Source organism: Cupressus sempervirens, chromosome 5 (genome assembly GCF_028749045.1).
Source record: "Cupressus sempervirens isolate cs-2001-9-10 chromosome 5, ASM2874904v1, whole genome shotgun sequence".
In the NCBI taxonomy this organism is placed as follows: Eukaryota; Viridiplantae; Streptophyta; class Pinopsida; order Cupressales; family Cupressaceae; genus Cupressus; species Cupressus sempervirens.
In genome coordinates, this window is record NC_143122.1 from 256358184 (window position 1) to 256377881 (window position 19698).

General features: G+C 33.9%; 1 long non-coding RNA gene across 1 annotated transcript; it reads right to left on the minus strand.

Annotated features, from left to right (window-relative positions):
* Positions 1 to 406: 406 nt before the first annotated feature.
* On the minus strand, positions 407 to 796 carry LOC149555510 (uncharacterized). Its single transcript, XR_016365321.1, has 3 exons — positions 752 to 796; positions 603 to 650; positions 407 to 433 (listed from the first exon to the last, which is right to left on the minus strand). It is a non-coding gene; the product is annotated as an uncharacterized LOC149555510 (long non-coding RNA).
* Positions 797 to 19698: the final 18902 nt, after the last annotated feature.

Consider the following 19698-nt stretch of genomic DNA (forward strand, 5'->3'; position numbering starts at 1 on the left):
TAAATCCTTTAACAAGGTCACACCTCACAGTGTATTTTGTAACCTTTGACAGGGTTGGCTCCTAATAGGGCTCACTTTAGAAGAGTGAAAATTGGTAGCTAGTTACTTGGTGGTTTTACCCATATTGGGTTTTCACATTAAATCTGGTGTCTCTTGTGTTGATGTTATTTCTTTTATGCATGCATGTTTAATCTTTGTGAATGCCTTATAATTGTAGGATTTGACAACCATCTCATAAAGTGGGCACTGCAAGTGTTCTCACATATTTGTCAATAGGCATGGTATCTAGATGGTGACTAAGAAGAATTTTTCTACATTTTAGTCTTAGTGTTTGAGTTGACTTTTGGGGGTTTGCATATAGTTTTTTTGTAAGGGTTTATGTCAGTATTCTACTATTGTTGTAAGGGTTTGCATCACTAGACTTATCTTTCTCCTGCAAGAATTTTAGACCAAGATTTAACATCAACAAACTAAATACTTTTCAAGATATTATTTGCATGGTCCTAAATAATGTGTCTGTAATCACAGGCTAACAAGAAGCCCAACAATTTACTAGAAAATAAGCAATGTGAGTCATGAGCAGATAGAACTATAAGATACACCTCTTCCTCTTTCTTCTTCTTAGTCTCTTCAAATGCTGCCTTTTCAGCCTAAAATGACAAGGAACAAAATCATCAAAAAATAAGAATGAATGGCTCTATAGTTAGCTTAAACATCTACAAGAAAGAATTTCAAAAAAATATTGACTGACATCTTTGTTTTTGCCCCATGTCTCCTCTGGTAATTTCTTTGCTTAATGTTGAGCTTGTGCAACATTATTTTTCAGATTTAATAAGAAGATAGTTAAAGGTTTGAGAGTTGAATACTAGGTATTCAAGGTTTTCTTTTTAGTGAGATGTACTTTTAGATTCTTGTATTTAGAATCAAAATTTTTCATTTTTTAGGAGTTATCATGTTCAACATACCTAGTGTTATAGATTTTAACATTTTTAGTGTAGAATCTACTTACCATGGTCGGGAAATTTAACATAGTATCAAAGAATGTAAATGCATGTTATTTGTGAGAAGGATTTTTTAGTGGTTTCAATAGTTGTGATGCCCAAGATTTAGTTATTGAAGCCAATATGTGCTTGTAAGAGGCACTAGGTCCCATGATATGTTATTGAGCATGATGCTTAAGAACTAGTTATCGGAGGATTGATTTTTACCTAGATAGGTGGTTGATTCTTTTCAAGGTGTGTTATGCTCAAGATTCTTTAGTATTTGAAGAGTTCCATATGGGTGAGAAGTTATAGGGCTGGATGTCCAAAGTGATTTATTTATTGGAATGTTTCTACACTTGTGATAGGTTGCTAATCTGTGTTATAGCTGACCAATCTATTTGGTTCTAGCATATTCTAAGAATTGCAAGTGTGACTACTCTCAGACTTAGAGAGCATGCTTGTGTAGAGGGTGCTTCCAACTTTACTCCTTGGAAATGCAATTTGCAGATGCTATTGGGGGAGGGATGGAGGTTGATTTTTGAGTTCCGTGGGGACAAGGTGGCAACTCAAGTCTCATACTGACCTTCTTTAATTGGATGGACAATAACAAAGGTCAACCAAAGCTAAAGAGAATCACCTTAGATTTGGTGAATACTCATTTGATTTTGTACATGTTAGAGATGAAGACAACTAAGAAGATGTATGATTCCTTGATCACTATATATTAGGATGTGAATGTTTCTTGCAAGATGCTACTAAAGTGCAAGCTAAATACCATACACCAGCAATAGATGCATAGTGGCTAGTTATCTTATGAATATCAATGATCTTTGAAATCAACTTGTTGCTATTAGGATGAAGGTGGAAAATGATAAGTTGGTTCTTATAGCTTTAAATGGGTTCTCTCCATCTTGAGACCCATAGGTTCAAGGTATTTGCACTTGTGAGAAGATTTGAAATGATTTCATCTAGGAGAGGACTTGATTGGAGATTATTTCATTTAAAGTGAAGAGTCAAAACCAAGCTCTCATTCATAAAATGAGTAAAGGTGTGAGTTAGCATCCAAACCTGAAGCAACTTTCTCCAAGGTTTCATGCTTATCCACTTATAGTGTTCTAGTATAGGGTGGTGTGATATCTCATCTTTCAAATATGAAACTATCAATCAAATTATGAAACTGCATGGAAGATGTAAGATGAAAATAAAATATAAAAGGGGGAGGGTAGCATGGGGCAGAGTAAAAGAAATATGTTTAGAAGGGATCAATTCTCAGCCCATACACATGCTAGGTAGATTGAGATACAATGTATCCTATTGGTACAATGTGGAGCCTAAATTTATCAATGGGAAAACATATATTAAAACATAGAAAAAAAGGGTGACACTTGATTGGTTGACCCAATTAAACAATGGAAGTTTCATTCATTAACAGACATGTAGAATTGGTTAACAAATAAATCACATTGAATATGGAATTTCATCAACCCAATGAATTGACCCATGCACAAGTGAAGGAAAATTAAACACATATTATTAAGTGTTATAATCACATAGGGTCATCAAAGATGGAAGAGAATAGTGACATCAATCAAGACAAAAGGAATATAAAAAGCATAGTCAAGGAACAACCAATTCCATTCTATGCTCAGGCAGAATCCACAACATTCAAAGGGAATCTATTGTGGTGCATATCGGCAAGTCTGCAGTTAATAGGCTTAAGCAAATGTCCAAACCAATAACTATCTTCATCTATTATAACTAGATGAACATAAGAGCACAAATATACATAACAGATGCTCCATTCACAATTTTGACATGGATATTTTAAGGTAAGTGCCCCACACACACCCTCTAACATCAATCATAATTTGATGGATAACTTCATACTCATATAAATTATAAATTTGAAGAACTAGGATATAGTGTAGGACTATTTAATCCAACTAATAGAACATTCCAAGATGGATAAGGATCAGTGTCCCTGTAAGATGCCTTGAGGATTAACCAAGATGGGATCAAGTTTCCTTGAGGTTACTCCAAGTCAGGATTAAGGGCTCGGATCTTCATAAACCTTGAGGAAGGTTGTTAATGTTGATTTCACACAATCCACTATATCTTGATATTCCTCCCAATTCAGTAACATAATTGAAATAGCTTAAGTTCTCTCATTTTTCAATAGATTAATTCTAGATTATTTCTCATTAAGTTATTTACTCATAGATGACTCAGTAGGGGACATTACAAGTGGTATGTAGATAATGAAGCATCCAAACATATGACCTTCAATAAGAAGGCATTTAAACTTAAAGAATGTGAAGATGGCATTCAAGTGGAGTTGGGCAATGACACCAATTACCCATTATAGTATTGGGCTCTATCTCTTTCTTCTTTCCTTTTGTTCACATAACTAGGTAGTCATCTTAGTAATTAATTAATCAACCAATCATTGCTTAGGTCCCCCTTTACTTTATTCAATTAAACTAAACTTAGGAATGTTTTTCTATATTTAAATTAAGCTAATTATAGGTTATGTTGTCCTGTAGCATAGGATAAGCATGATCTAACTTAATAATCCTCACCTAGGATATCATGTAAGGTTTTATCTTTTTTCTCTTTTAAGCATTCATTGTAATCTCTCTAGTTGAGTCCCCATTTATTCCATCAAACAATGCAAGCATATCAATCATGCTTTTTGAATCATATTCTCTCTTAGACACAGATGTAACATGCATTTTGGTTGCAGGTGATTTCTAGGAGCTATGGGGTTCACTATCAATTCCAACACCTTCGACTCATATTTTTGAACTAGATGATATCTATTCTTTGTATGATGAAGAGACTTCTTTTAATTTATTGCCTAACAAATAAAAAATTTATTGTTGGTTTGATGCTTAATAAGTAATTATTAGAAAACATAGCCTTGGACTTGGTCAAGTTTTTGCTAGAGTTCACAATAGTGGCTTGTTTTGGATTAGTGACCTATATAGGTTACTTGCTAATCCAGTCAAGCATGGAAGAATATCATGGAGTGTCCTTTTACCTTTGTAGAGAGAATTTCTAAAGTTGTTCTGCACATTGTGGTCTTAAAATACCCTCAATGATTATTACTCCTTGACAACCTGATATGAAGCATAGAGTCTTTGAATGCTCTGAATAATGATATGGTGCATAACTTTTAGTGTTTCATTATAGTCTTGTGACGAACAAGCAAGGACGTCTATATAGTAGCCCATTTTCCCCCCAAGCTCAACTCAAATTTCAATACCATTGATAATTATTGAGATAAGGTGTTTTTCAAGCTTGTAAGTGGCACTCTGTCTATTGCTTAATCCCAAAATTCTATTGTGAAGATGCACCTATGAAAAAGATAAAAAATAATGTTAAAGCCAAGAATATGCAAAACCTTGCTAGAAAATGTTGAAATAAAAATGTATCTATTGCCTGCATTCTCCAATTTAGAAGATAATAATCATTGAAATGTCATCATTTGGATAATCTTTATGTATTTTGTGACACCATCCAACATTTTTAGTTACAGTTATTATCTAGTTTCTTAGTCCATGTTCTTCTCAAAGAATGTGCTTCAACAATAGCATATTGCAGCTAGACTAATTAAAATGACTTTCTTTATTTGTAACTCTCAACACCTAGTGATGTGAGATAGGGAACATGCATGCACATCTAAGTTTATATTTTTACTTTTCACTAGCATTTTTTTTTAGATTTAGAAGTCTCAACCTACATGCATACCCTCAACACACAAGTTGTGTCAGATTTACAAGTCTACGCTTAGATTTTGTTTTTCACTCCTATACTTCTTCATCTATAAAAGAAAAGCAGGTGTTAATTTATTAATATTGAGCTGATGCAGTGTTATTTTTTAGATTTAATGAGAAGACATTTAATAACCAAGTCATAAATCTTTTTAAACATATTAAGATTTTAGCCAAATCATTTAAGTATTCAAAGGTTATTAAAAACCAAAATAGCAAGATATAACTACACACCCTTGTCCTCTAGATCCCCTTGCCATTTTCTTGTTGTGTGAACCCACTCTCTAGTTGTGCCTTCATCCTTTTTCCAATTAGACTACACCCAACGGCTCTCCCAACCATCTATTTGAAACAAATTAAAAGAGTTAGCTATATAATCAATAATCAATCAATGGAATTTACTCAAAATTAAATAGAAGTACACAACTATGAGAGAACAGCTCAAACTTCTAGTGCCATCAAAAATATATAGCTTATAAAATCAGAAAATTTAGTCACAAAATATCTTATACAAACATCAAACTTCCTGTAGCTCCTGCGCTCTGTGAAAACCAAATCAAATGCTCGTGTAGTTCCCACACATGCTTCGTGAAACATAACAATGAAGTAGGAAAACCTTTTTCATTTTAACATATTAAGCTCATGTTGGTCAAAATTTTGACCAAAATAGGCATGGATTTTAAGAAAAAGACATGTTTCCTTCCATATTCTGACCAATCTAAAATATTTTAATAGATGGTCAAAAAATGAGGTCGAATGTACTAGTGTACATGATGATGCCAAAATGTGACAAGAAGTCAAAATGCACCTTCGAAATCAATGCCATTGTCTTGTCCCAATTTTCTTGTAACACCTTGCGTGCATGAAGTGTAATATGTACTTATGCTGATAACTCTCTCATGTGATCAACTATGGAGAAGTTATTGTCATGGATGAGAGTTTTAGCATGTGCAATGTGTTTCTGTAATGCATCCATGTTTGAAAGAATCATGCCTTGAATGTCTACAAGTGTGGCCCTAATCCTGGCTTCTTCCCTTAATAATTTTGCTTGCATATTAGTCAAAAATTTGATCTTTGAGTAGTGAGTAGAACTGTAGCTCGGCTCAAGTGACAACTAGTGTGGACTTACCTTCAAGCCTTCATCTATCTTAGATAGTTTATCTTTGATTCCTTGGGTGAAGATTGATGTATCACATAACTTGTTGAATAATAAAGTAACATTATTTGTAGAGGTTTCTAATGAGCTAAGAATAGTAGATAGTGCTACTTGAATTATTGCAATTTTTAGTGCCACTTGCTCTAATACTATTTTCTCAAATTTCCTCTCTGCTCTCTATAGCAAATTTTCTTGTCTATTAAGATCTTCATTGAATTTCTCGATAACTTTTGCTAACTAAACCAAAATAGGTTGTGTACTATCAACCTTAGTGCTTAGTGCATCTACAAGTATGTTCTTCACATCTTCAAGCACTTGGTTTTCTCTTCTTTTCTCCTCTCTAAGTTTCTGCTGCTTAATTTTCTTTTGCAATAGTTCACCTACAATGTTCATTTGATTAGGATTTAGAGTAGAAATATCCTAGTTTGGGATAACTATATCCTTATTAAGATCAATGTCTTCTTCTTTACCCTTATCATTATTTGAAACTTTAGTACTTGGTTGAGGCTTGCTCTCAATTGTCTTTGTAATTACTATTTGCATACTTGGAATTGTAACAACAGTAGAAACAGAAGGGCTGGCAACAAAAGTAGATATTTCACTGACAATAGAAATACCTAGTTGATGTAGCCAATCTGATGATGGAGGAAGCACTAGTTGCTTGGTAGATGAAGTGCTAATCACTTTAGTGAATATGGTACTCAGTTGTATAGGTGAATAGATTGGTTGGGGGCATGGTGTTGCAGTGGTTTCCACAACCAACTTGGCAGAAGCTTTCTCTGAGCTTGATGGCATTCAAGCTTTGCTCAGGAAATGAGGCCATCACTTTTGTTGCAATCTTCTCTGGGTTAGTTTCCTCAATACTCTAAATCTCAGGTAGATTCTTCTCTGTAGCTTCCTATTCTTTCTCCTCATCATCCAGATTTACATCATCTATTTCTATATCTTTATCATAATTATTGTCATTTTCTTCCTTGTCATCTTCATCATCTATGTCACTAACATGAACAACAAAATCACCTGGTTGATGAAGTTTCTAAATACTTTTCCATGTGGTTGTAGCTATCTTCACCACATGTTCAATGTCATTAACCAATATCATGCATGTGTTGAGTGAATTTTTCTTCATTTTTCTTCATGGATTCTTTCACTTCTTTATCACTAAGACTCGACATGAGCTGCCTTAGAGTCTGTTTAAATATATATTTCATAGTTTTCTTAGTATTTTCCCATCTTAGCTTGATTTTTTGCATAAGCTCATTGGGAATTTTTTGAGCAAGTTGATCAGGTGAGTATCTCCATTTACCTATTTTTGAAATTATCATTTCTTCAACTTTCTTCTTCTCATCTACTTTCCTAGTCTCATATCTGAGAGATTTGATGTTTGCCATGCCAACTCCTGCATCAATTTCCTTTCATTTTTCTTGAAATGTAGGTGGAGGTCTTTTGAAAATAATTTCCTTGGTATCTTCCTCACATTATTTCAATTTATTTCTCTATTTGGATGCTCTTCTTATGAATACTATAGTAGATGACTTGGTGGGTCTGGTTATGATAACCCTTCTTCTTGATTGGCTCTTCTTCTTCAAATTTTGTTTCTTCTACTTCATCTCCTTCCACATCATCCCCTTTTCCTTTAGCCAACAGGAGAGTAGAACTTGCTTGCCTTAGTTTTTCTATCCTCTTCTTTCCTTTACTGACTGCTTGAGGAAGCTTAATTTCAAGTTCCATTCTAGATTTGGCTTCATCAAAAGTACAAAAATATGTGGCCTTGGTATCTAAAGGTTCATTCAAAAGTGCCTCAATGATATCCTTGGTATCATCAATGTTAACCTCATAGCTTAGAGGCTTAACTCACACCACTCTAGGTTTGACTGCTTGAATGTACACTTTGTCACAATCTACCATAAAACAAACATCATCCTTGTAATATCCTACAAGTTTCTTTGGAATTCTACATCTTTTATTCATCTTTTCTTTGCATGAATCAAAGTAACTATCCATGATCTTGACAAGGTTCTTTCCCATCTCTATTATATAGTCATTAATATGATATAGTATAGGTACATAATTTATCCATACGACTAAACCTTTTGAAGGGAAAAATATTTATATAATGAAGAAAAAACAAGTCAAGAATGAACCAAACTTACATGGATTGTTGTTTGAAGTCCTAATTTTTTCCACGTTCTTTTTGAATTGATTCAACATTAGTTTGGCAAGGTTGAAGGACATGTTTTTCTTCACTACCTTGAGAGCTAGACCAACTGCCTCACATGACACATTGTTGAGATGATTAGAGCTATAGATCTTATGAGCTATCACATGAATTCCAAAATTTAGTTGCATGTCACTCACACTGCTGATCTTCATATATCTTCCATCCCACTCGGCAAGAGTTTTGCTTTCCAATTCTACCTAACTTAGGGTTTTGGTACTCTTTGCTTTGTTCAACATTGGAAACCCTGTGATTTGATGAATCTTTTTCTTTATTATTTGAATAGGTTGCTCCAACCATAGCTGTTTGTTGTGTATATGGCTAAGAATAAACCTTATCTATTTTTTCTAAAAGTCTCAGGGAATATGCAAAATGTGTGTTAAACCCTTCATCTCCAAATGTTGATGCTTGGGTTTCAACCCACCATTCACACATAACTTTTTTCAGAGTCTCATCCATTTCTAGGATTCCAATCTCTTGTAGCAAACAATAAAAATGTGAACAAATATTGTTAACAAGTAATGTCTTTGGTGGAATTTGCAGCTGAGCTCCAGTTGAATCAAGTGCTTCTATAATCGCTAGACTTATCTTGAAGTTTGGTGTCTTCCACCTAACTCCTCAAACCAACATCTTAGATCCTTTCCTATTTTTTTTGTTGGAAGATGCCATGCTCAGTAGAGTTTATGAATACATGAAAAATCTTCAACAAAAAACACACGAATCACATGGAAGCACAAAAATCACACTTTGCAAATAGCTCTGAATTCAATTTCCTTTCTTTTAAAAAAATTTCACTTTTCAATCGCCATAAATGTTTGGTACGATTGCTCATTCAGTGAAAATTTGTCTTCCACTCAGTTCAACCTTAATGTTTGGTAGAGCTATTCATAATTCAATGTCTGTAATGTCCCCTAATATAATTCACTTAGAATATAGGGCAGTACTCTTGTAAATTTAATTACTGAGATTTATTCCTTATATACTAACTAATTGAGAGGAATTTTTGATTTTCTTGTAATGAATGGAGTCACCATGTATAAGTGTGCCTAAATTCAATATCTTAATGTAATTCAACCTTGGTTAATAATCTTGTTTGTAAGTTCATAGTTGTGGCTTCAACCTATGAAATGGATTACCGAGAATCCTCAATGTGGCATAACATTTTTGAATCCTCTTTAGCAGTCCCTTAACAATGATTTCTTTTATTCATATGAAGATCTATATAAATGGAGTGATGATACAAGATGAGTGTTATTGAATAATTATTCTCACAACAATAGAATTTGTCTTTATAGATAGTGTATTTATTTCTTAATTATTGAGATTCTGATTGGTTAATACATGTGTACCCTTAGATGTCCCAGGGCAAGTGCTAAGTTTGATTGATACATAATCCTTCTGAATCACAACTTAATCATTCCTGGAGATAATTGTTTTACTAGCGGGTTATAACTAATTTTGCAGAACGTTTGTAGAATAGTGTATCCCCCCCTCGATCACTATTTTTCCTCTATGTAACTAGCTTGAGGCATAATTTATTTAGGTTTCTCTATTGATGTTGAATGATATCAAGAAAATCATTGGGTAGAGGTATAGGGCCATTCTCTCTTATCACCACTAGTATGAGAAGTGTGGGACACTGTCTTTATTGCTTCTGGAGTCTAAAACACACATCACTGCTGATTGGAGTTAATAGTCAATTAAGGCTTGTGCATCCACTTAACAAGTTAAATTGATCATGGATAATTTTCCTCCTGTCTTTTCCTCCCCCCTTTTTTGATCTCATTTGAGAAATCTTATATCTTTCTGTTTGCATATCCTTTGATGAGTCACAACTCTTCCCAATGGTTATCTACGTAATGTGCATACTTAAGAATTGACCAATGGGTAATAGTAATTAATATTTAGATATATTTAACATATGTCATTATTATTATTATAATAAATTTAATTATTATTATTATTATTTCATTCATTCTTTATTTATCAAATGCAATCATAATTATAAATTATATTTATTGATTTATTTATCTCATATTAAAATTATTATTATTATAAAAACTTATCTTGGAAATGGGGATATTACAGTCTACCCTTCCCAAAATTGCTTGTCCTCAAGAAATTCAATGTTCTCTCCTTAAGATTTGAACAATAGTCCTACAACAACAATTTTAATATGGGATTAGCTATTTTCAAATAGAAATTTAAGTATCACAACTTTAGATTTTAAAGTACTAAGATCAATTTAAGAGAGGAACTTATCTTTATATACTGTGTGTTGCTCAATCCTTCCTTTTCCTTTCTTTCGAAAGAATTTATCATGCCCTTATGCCTCAATGGGTATCCCTTTAGTATTACCCCTCTTTATAATACTTAGGTGAGACTTTATCTCATCTCAAGATCTCTATAATAATTTCTTTGTAGTGAGGCGCCCTAGTAGATCTCCCATAATCATAGTGGAGTAGGGTGCCCTCCTAGCAATTCTCCCTTTACTATCACTATGATAGGGTGCCCTCAGCGGTTCTCCCTCAACTAATTATGCAATAGGGTGCTCTAGCAGTTCTCCCTTAATTACAAAGTAATAGGGTGTCTTGACCACAGTTCTCCCTAACATACTACTGCAATAGGGTGCCCTAGCTATTCTCCCTTAATTGCCCTCTTAGGAAGATGCTAATAGTAGGGTGTCATTAGCAGTTCTCCCTTACTTTCCACTCTTTCCTTTTATTTAAATTAAATATTAAATTTCTAGTAATAATCATAAAAATATGTAAATATATGTATTGTTTGATATTTATATTTCCAGATCAGAGACCAAAGTTAAATTTCCTCAAAGCTTCAATGGTTATCTATTCCCATCCTCTCTTGATCACTATTTGCATTCTTGTTCTGAAGCCTCTTCATTATTTATTTCTTGCATTGCTTTGATTTTATGGAGTTGACTTTTCTTGTCACACTTCTGTCTAGGCTCCCAAGGGCTTTTGCATCTGAAACATATGTCTTTCTTCAATGCGTCCTTTTTTTTTTTTTTTTTTTTGTGTTTGGGCTTCTTTACTCAGGAATTGGTGTCCCCTACTCCATTTCTATTTATAGAAATAACATTCTTTCTCTCTTTGGTCTTTGCACAAGTTTTCATTTCTATGCTCTGTCTTTGCCAAGAAATTCTTAGATCTTTCTTTTGATGAATTAGATTTTACCTTTCTAGCCTTCTGAATGGCTTCTTCCACCATTTGAGGTTCTAATGGGTTAACTATATTTTTGATAGAATCCTTTAGACCTTCAAAAAAAAAATATGTAAGCCTCTTTTGGGATAAATTTGGGACCATAACTACAAGTTTTTGGAACTCATTAGAGAATTCTTCCACCATTCCATATTGTTTTAAATGGGTCAGTTCTTTGAAGTACCATTTCGGTTCAACTTGGTTGAACAATTTGATCAGTTTTTGGGAGAATTCCTGATATGAGTTTATGTTTTGATGTCTTAAGGAGAGAAGCCCATTGTGCCACCATTCATGTGTCGTTCCTTCTAAGTGGAGTATAGCAAATTGGAGTGCGTCTTCTTTCGTCATTGGGCTAAGAGTAAAATATGTATTTAATTATTGGAGACATGCATGGGCTGTTATTTTTCTTGATCCCTCAAAATTTGGAAGCATTATCTTGTTCACCTTATGATTAAGTTCTTTTTTTGGTCTTCTTCCAATTCTTTTTGGGATCACATGTTTTTGACCTTCAAAAAATTCTGTAAATTTTATAAGTTCCCTAATCTCTAGTTTGAGGCTTACATATGCCCTTGCATTTTTGACTATGCTATTAGTGGGCTGGTCTATCCCTACTTCTTCAATTGGAATTTATTCCCTTAGTAGAAAAGGTGGTCTAGGGATCCTAGTAGATCATGATTTTTTAATATCTAGTTCATTCGAACTTATATTTCTCCCATGGGAAGAGTTATTCTTAAGGCTATTGATAGAGATTCACATATTTTGTAATGCATTTAGAAGAGCTTTATTGGATTTATCTAATCTTTCATTTTGACTCATGAGGGTTTGATTAGTTCATTCCATGAAGGTTCTTAATTCATTGGCCATTTCATTCATATTCATCTTCTTATTTCTCTTCTTGTAGGTTTGCATGAACTATTTTTCATAGGATGGCAAGATCGATGCTCTGATATCACTGTAATGTCCCCTAAATTAATTCACTTAGAATATAGGGCAATATTTTTGTAAATTTAGTTACTAAGATTTCTTCCTTATACACTAACTGATGGAGAGGAATTTTTGATTTTCTTTTTAATGAATAGAGTCACCATGTATAAGTGAGCCTAAATTCAATATCTTAATGTAATCTAACCCTGGTTAGTAATCTTGTTTGTAAGTTCACAGTTGTCGCTTCAACCTATGAAATGGATTATCAAGAATCCTCAATGTGGCACAACATTTATGAATCCTCTTTAGCAATCCCTTAACAATGACTTCCTTTATTCATATGAAGATCTATATAAATGGAGTGATGATACAAGACGAGTGTTACTGAATAATTATTCTCACAATAACAACAAAATTTGTCTTTATAGATAGTGTATTTATTTCTTAATTACTGAGATTTTGATTGGTTAATACATGTGTACCCTTAGATGTCCCATGGCAAGTGCTAAGTTTGATTGATACATAATCCTTCTGAATCACAACTTAATCGTTCTTGGAGATAATTATTTTACCAGCAGGTTGTAATTGATTTTGCAGAACGTCTGTAGAATAGTATTCCCCCCCTCGATCATTGTTTCTCCCCCTCTATGTAACTGGTTTGAGGCAAAATTTATTTAGATTTCTCTATTAATTTTGAATGATATCAAGACAACCATTGGGTAGAGGTACAGGGCCGTTCTCTCTTATTGCCACTAGTATGACAGGTACGAGACACTATCTTTATTGCTTCTACAGTTTGAAACACATGTCACTACTGATTGGAGTTATTAGTCAAGGCTTGTGCATACACTTAACAAGTTAAATTGATCATGGATAAATTTCATCCTGTCTTTTCCTCCCTCTTTTTTCGATCTCATTTGAGAAATCTTATATCTTTCCATTTGTATATCCTTTGATGAGTCACAACTCTTCCCAATGGTTATCTATATAATGTGCACACTTAAGAATCAAGCGATGGATAATAGAGATTAATATTTAGATATAATTAACATGTCATTATTATTATTATATATAAAAAATTATTATTATTATTTCATTCTTTATTTATTTAATGTTTTATCAATTGATATAATATAATATTATATTCATTTGATATAATATAACAATAAATGATATATATTTAATATTTGTTTACTATTATTATTTTAATATTATTTATTAAATTTATTTTACTTTATCAAATGCAATCATAATTATAAATTATATTTATTTATTTATTTATTTATCTCATATTAACATTATTATTATCATTATAAAAACTAATATTGGAAATGGAGATATTACAGTGTCTACACAATGTTTTACTATATCCCAACCTAGTTTGATAGGGTCTTGCAACACAAACTAGCTCGATAATGTCTTGATTTTCCTTAGTCACTCAGTGATCCCCTTGCATCTTGAGTGTTGATATTGATCTTTCCTTCTAGTTGGCTAGAACTGATGTAAGATGTCTGCTTCAGAGTCTTAGTTCCAGTCATCTCTATGGGAGATCAAATTGAAATGCTTGAGTCACCCTATCCTTGAGTGACATGTGCTTCATGGTTTTGACTTGCATTCTTAGAAGATTTTGGAATCCATTGCTGCCTTATCTTCTTTATGATATTGTCAACTTTGGCTTTCTTTCCATCTTCTATCCTTGCAGTGTTCATACAGTTCTTGGAAAGATGTCCTAGTTCTATACAAATAAAACATCTTCTAGTGGTGTCTCTTGTCCTCATGTGATGTTTTATACAATTTTCTCCAATGTGCCCAAATTCTCCATAGTAGTGGCATCTACACCATGTGTTATAGTCCCATCCAAATATTGCTTTCACAATTTGTCCTGCTGGGTTTAATATCTTGGTTTTGCATTCAAAAGATTTGCGTCAATGCTTTTTGCATTTGTGACAATTACCTTCAAATTTAGTTCTCTATTTGCATTCACTATCTCTATGACCATGCTCATTACAATTGTATCACTTTCCATTGAATTTTTCTTTACCAATACTCCAACATTTTTTTGATGTGTGACCTAACTTACCACAATGATTGCTAGTAGGCCTTTGATTCTTTTGAGCTCCTTGCTTAGATGATTCACCTTCTATGTATCATATTCCTGCTTTTCATTTATGTCTATATTGAATTTTCTCATTCAACTAATTCATTTCTTCTTGAGATTTCATCATCCTCTCATTGGTTTTCTTTTCAAAGTTTAGATCATTTTGCAATCTTTCATTCTTTAATCTTAGATTCACGATTTCTTCATTTGCATTAGTGAGCTGATCAATGAAGTCTATTTGTTGAAGGGATAGATGTTGAATTTCATTATTTTTCTCTTCTATATCTTCTTTGGCTTTGTCTTTTTCTTCCATGACTTCACATAATCTTACTAACTAAATTTCTTGTTCTCTTTTCAGCTTTCTAACTTCTTCTTATAGATTGTAATTCTTTTCCAAAAGGTCTCTGGTTGCCTCACTAGCTCCATCTAAATTTATTTCTTTAGTATACAGTTTGTCATTCATTTGTATTGTAAGATCTTTTCTTCTTTTCAAGGATAGAGAGAGTTGCTCCTTTTCTTTCTTTAGTTTCCCAATAGCCTTATCTAGCCTATATACCTCCATTGCCTCTGATCTTTTCTTAGGTTCTTAAACTTCTTCTCAGAGAACCACAAATATTTGATACCAATTGTTGGAAATTGTAGATGCTCAAAAATGGTTTGCATCAACAGTTTCATCACTTCTTCATAATAATTTGTCCCATTTTCTCATTCTACTAACTTTGATCTTTTGGCCAGATTGACCATATTTTGTCATTTGTATCCTCTTTCACATCAATTTCATATCAACTAGAAATCATATCAAATCAACTCAAAATCACCCCAAATCAACTCAAAATCACCCAGAATCAATCCTAATCAACCCAAAACATATCAAACATCCCACATCAATCATCATTTATCCGTTCCTAGGCATTGTTGTGGCTTTCAGTGCCTTGGAAACCTATCATTTATCAATCTTATCAATATGACCTTAGTATTGTCATGGCTCTCAGTGCTAGGTCAAAATATCATTCATGTTATTCAATCTTTGATGTTGTTGAGGCTTTCAATGTATGATCATGGCATCATCAACCATTTTAATAATATTGACAATGTCCGTTAGTGTTATTATGATCGAACCTTATCAATCAATTTTAATCCTGTAGCATTTACAATGTCTGTTAAATGTTACATATCAATTTATTCATGTCATGTGTCCTTGGAATGTTATCAATTTCCATCTATCAATTAATTTGACCATAGTTTTGGTCTACATTTTCATCATCTTATTCGATATCCATCATTGTCACATTTTCATCAAAGGATACAGTCACATTCATTTAATCAATTTGGCCAATCATTTGCTAATTTTCTCTATAGGATTAAATAACCCATAATTTAATCCTATTCTTTCTAATTATTCTTCCTAATTATCATCCTCAATTAATTAATTTTATTAATTAATTAGTTTATCATCGTCAATAAATTAATTTTATTAATTAATTGATTCATTATCTGCAAACCATGGAAATTCTTAATTTCCTAAGTTCCATTTTTCATCATTAAATCCATTTTCTACTAATTCTTATTTTGTGGAATAAGAGGATTTTAAATTCAAATATTCCATAAAAATATTTCATCATCATGACACTTGGATGTGACACCTCATGGATTCTCCTTTGACACTTGGCTGAGATTTGTCATAATCAAATATTCTTATCTCTTATGCATGTCCCTATTTGGCTTATTCATCATAGATTCTTGGCTTTAAGTGGGTTCAGGAATCTTATGACGCATCATAGATTCTCTTCCAAATTTGACTCTCGTGTGTCATACAATCTTACTTTTGGCATATTCTGTCATATACATCAAAGGAATTATTATTACCTCTTACACATGTCCCTATTTGGCTTATTCGTCATAGATTCTTGGCTTTAAGTGGGTTGAGGAATCTTATGATGCGTCATAGATTCTCTTCCAAATTTGACTTGCATGTGTCATAGAATCTTACTTTTGGCATATTCTGTCATATGCATCATAGGAATCTCTTGCCACATCGCATGTCTGTAGGTGACAAATCCAATGCTCTCACCCTACTTGAAAATTATAAAATGAACACTCTTTCTCTCATTTTGGGTCTCTTGGAGGAGAATGCTTAAGTCTTGAGTCCTTGAATCCTTGTCTTCTTGAAGTCTTGGAATCCTTTAGGTCCTAATTTCTTTTAGATTTCTCATTCCATCTCTCACATTCAAATCACAACTTCAAGTATTCTCATGGCATTATCCACATCATAGACTTTTGCTTCAATTTTGTGTGCACTATAGGCAACTTTGGAGCTACAATCATTTGGAGAAGAAAGAAGGACATGGGAGCTACAAACGGAAAAGGGAGTTTTTGATTATGTTTGCTTTCTTTTGTTTAGTTTGGCTTTCATGGTAGACTAGTGGGTGCTAACGTATGTTGATTGGGTTTGTGATTTGCTCATAGTATGTTATGCTTTTAACTCATTTTTTGGTCCTACATTTGGTGAACCCGACGTGAACATGCATATCTAACTTGGGTTTTCTTGTTTTTTGCTTGTAGGTGAAAGGAAGGAGCTCACTTGGAAGGGTATAATTACTATTTGCTCTTCCTTTTCACACCTAGATCTGTACTATCAGAGCACACCTAGGTTCATAGTAAGCACATGCAAAAATCAAAATATGCATTTCAAGCTCCTATCACTCTCTAGGACATAGATTAGGTGATTTTGTGTTACTAATGGTCTATTTCTAGCATGTGGCGATCGTTGGGTGAAGATATGATCATAACAAACTACTGATGTGTGCTTTGCAGGATGTTGTCAAAGGCTTTGTGTGTCTTTCAAAACTATGTGTGTGGATTTCCTAGATTAGATAACATTTCGTTTGGTGCTTAAAAAGAACCTTTTTCTTTTTTTCCTGGCGTGTCTATGGTGTTAGATCCCTAGGAGTTACATTGGATGTATCATCTTCCCTCGCCATTCATGGATCTTGGGTGTAAGAGAAATCCATGTAACTTCTATAGGAGGCCTGCCTTGGACCAAGATACTCGATATTGGGTATGCCAGGGGACAACCTCAGAGCGGTAACGGGCCAAAGCCAGGTCAACATTCTAGCTGCTATATAAAATTTGATTACGGTGAAAGCTGTATTGGTAGTATTGCTGCGTGATAGCTCTCCTCCAGTACCCTTGTGGTGTGTCAAACCTCGGTTCTCGAGGCTGGGAGACCTTCTACGAAAGTTTATCATTAACTTGCCGAACAGAATGCCCTTACTAAAAACCATGTTTTAGTGGCCAAAATCCTTTCTATCCACTAGCTCAAGGGGTCACCCATGCTCGTGAAGACATCCTACATTCTTGTGGTCCTTAGTAGAGGCAACAGTCCCTTGGGAAGTCATGCCCCTTGGGAAGCAGATCTTGGTAGCCCCGAGAAGTGAGTGTGCTGTTAGGGGGAGCATGTGGTGCCAAGATCCTAGGTTGTCCACTCTGGATAAGCACGGTTGAACTTTGGTTCAAGTAGGAATTCAGTGGATACAGTCCTAAAACCCTAGGTTGTGGTGTGTTTGTTAAATTTTACAACAGCTATTCTTGTCTTAATGTGTCTTGCGTGTGTGTAAAACATAATCAAGATAAAAGCCAAAATTTTAAATTTACACCTTGGATATCATTTGAACTTGTCAAAACCTCACACATTGCCAAAACATTTCAACCTTTATCAAACTTTGCAAACATTGATTCAACACACTCAAACCTTGGAAAACATGGTGACTTGTGCTCTTAAATGTGCTTGGCAAAATGTAGATCTCACACTTGCATAGATTTCACTTGCATTCACCCTTGTCCAGGCTTCATTCTTACATCATATACACTTCATATTGCACCTTTTAGTCCTCATTACTTTTCATATTGCATCCATTTAGGTTCAGTTTTACTTTCCTTATATTTTGCATTCCCATCTCAGAATTAGCACTTTGCATTCACCACCTTGCATCTTTACATACCTATTCATCATCTTGACCACTTTATCCATCATTATGGGTGCCTTAATCATCATTTTGAGCATCCAAAATGGCCCTAATACTATCGTCTACTATTTACCTCTCTGTGACATCCCGCTTAGCATCACCATCATTTTGAACCCCCAAAACCTTTGAATTTAGTCAAAAATCTAGAAAAAGTATAAGTCTTAGAGAATCTCCTAGTGTTGACGGATAATGGATCTTGACTAGTCTTTTTTATCTTTTCTTATCATTTTCTTTGGTCAAAATCTGTCTATGTCTTGATAGATTTGACCTTGTCATCTTTTATCAATTTAATCTTGTCGTCTTTTATCAGTTTTTTTTGGTCAAGATCCAAAATCCTTTATCACAAGGTTAAACTCTTAGGCAAAATACTTTCAAAAGGTTTTATCTAAGTTCAAAACTTTCCATATACCCTTGTCATAGCATCATCATATCACTAGCATCCCCAAATGTCATTTTTACTTACCTTAGTGGTATATCCCCTTCATATTGCATTGATCAAAATCCTTAGCATCATTTTCACTACCAAACCCTATCAAATTGTCCATCAACCAAATTGCCTTCTTGAGCATTTACTCTCATTTTGCATGTCCCAAACGTCATTATCAACCCTTGGAAACCATCCTTTGCATAGTATACTTGCACACACCAACCTTTAGCATCCCTAGAAAGTCCAAAACATAACCCTAATTGTCATTTTGCATACCTTAGAGTCATTTTCATCCCCTCTAGTCAAACTTCAAAACATCACCTTGCATTTTGCATTTGCATAACATCCCTAGGAAATTTTCACTTTGCACATCAAAACCATAATTCATTTAGCATTTCCTCACATTGCATAACATTCCTAAACACTTAAAAATCCCAAAAACACTCATATCTTGCATACGCACCACTCTTTGCACTCTTAGGTATCATGCCAACACTTACTAGGAGACAAGCAGCTTAGAGACCAGAGGAACTCTATCAACCTTTTTTTTTTGAGGCACAAGCACAACCAAAACCTCATCCAAGACAAAAAAAGAGCAATAAAATCCAACAAACCTTTGATGAAGACCAAATCGAGGCATCACAACGATTACTAGCGAACCCCTTGAATATGTATCCGCAAGATCCTCATAATCAAGCTATGGCACAACAAACCTTGAACAATGCACCTACCATGAGATTTCCTCCAAACACTTCCCCCACACATGGGATGGTTCAATGGAGTCTTGAATTTGAACCTATATTCATGCCAATGCCACCAGGACAAGGAAGTGTACCAACCTCACCTGAAGATGAACAATCACATTCCTTTGAATTC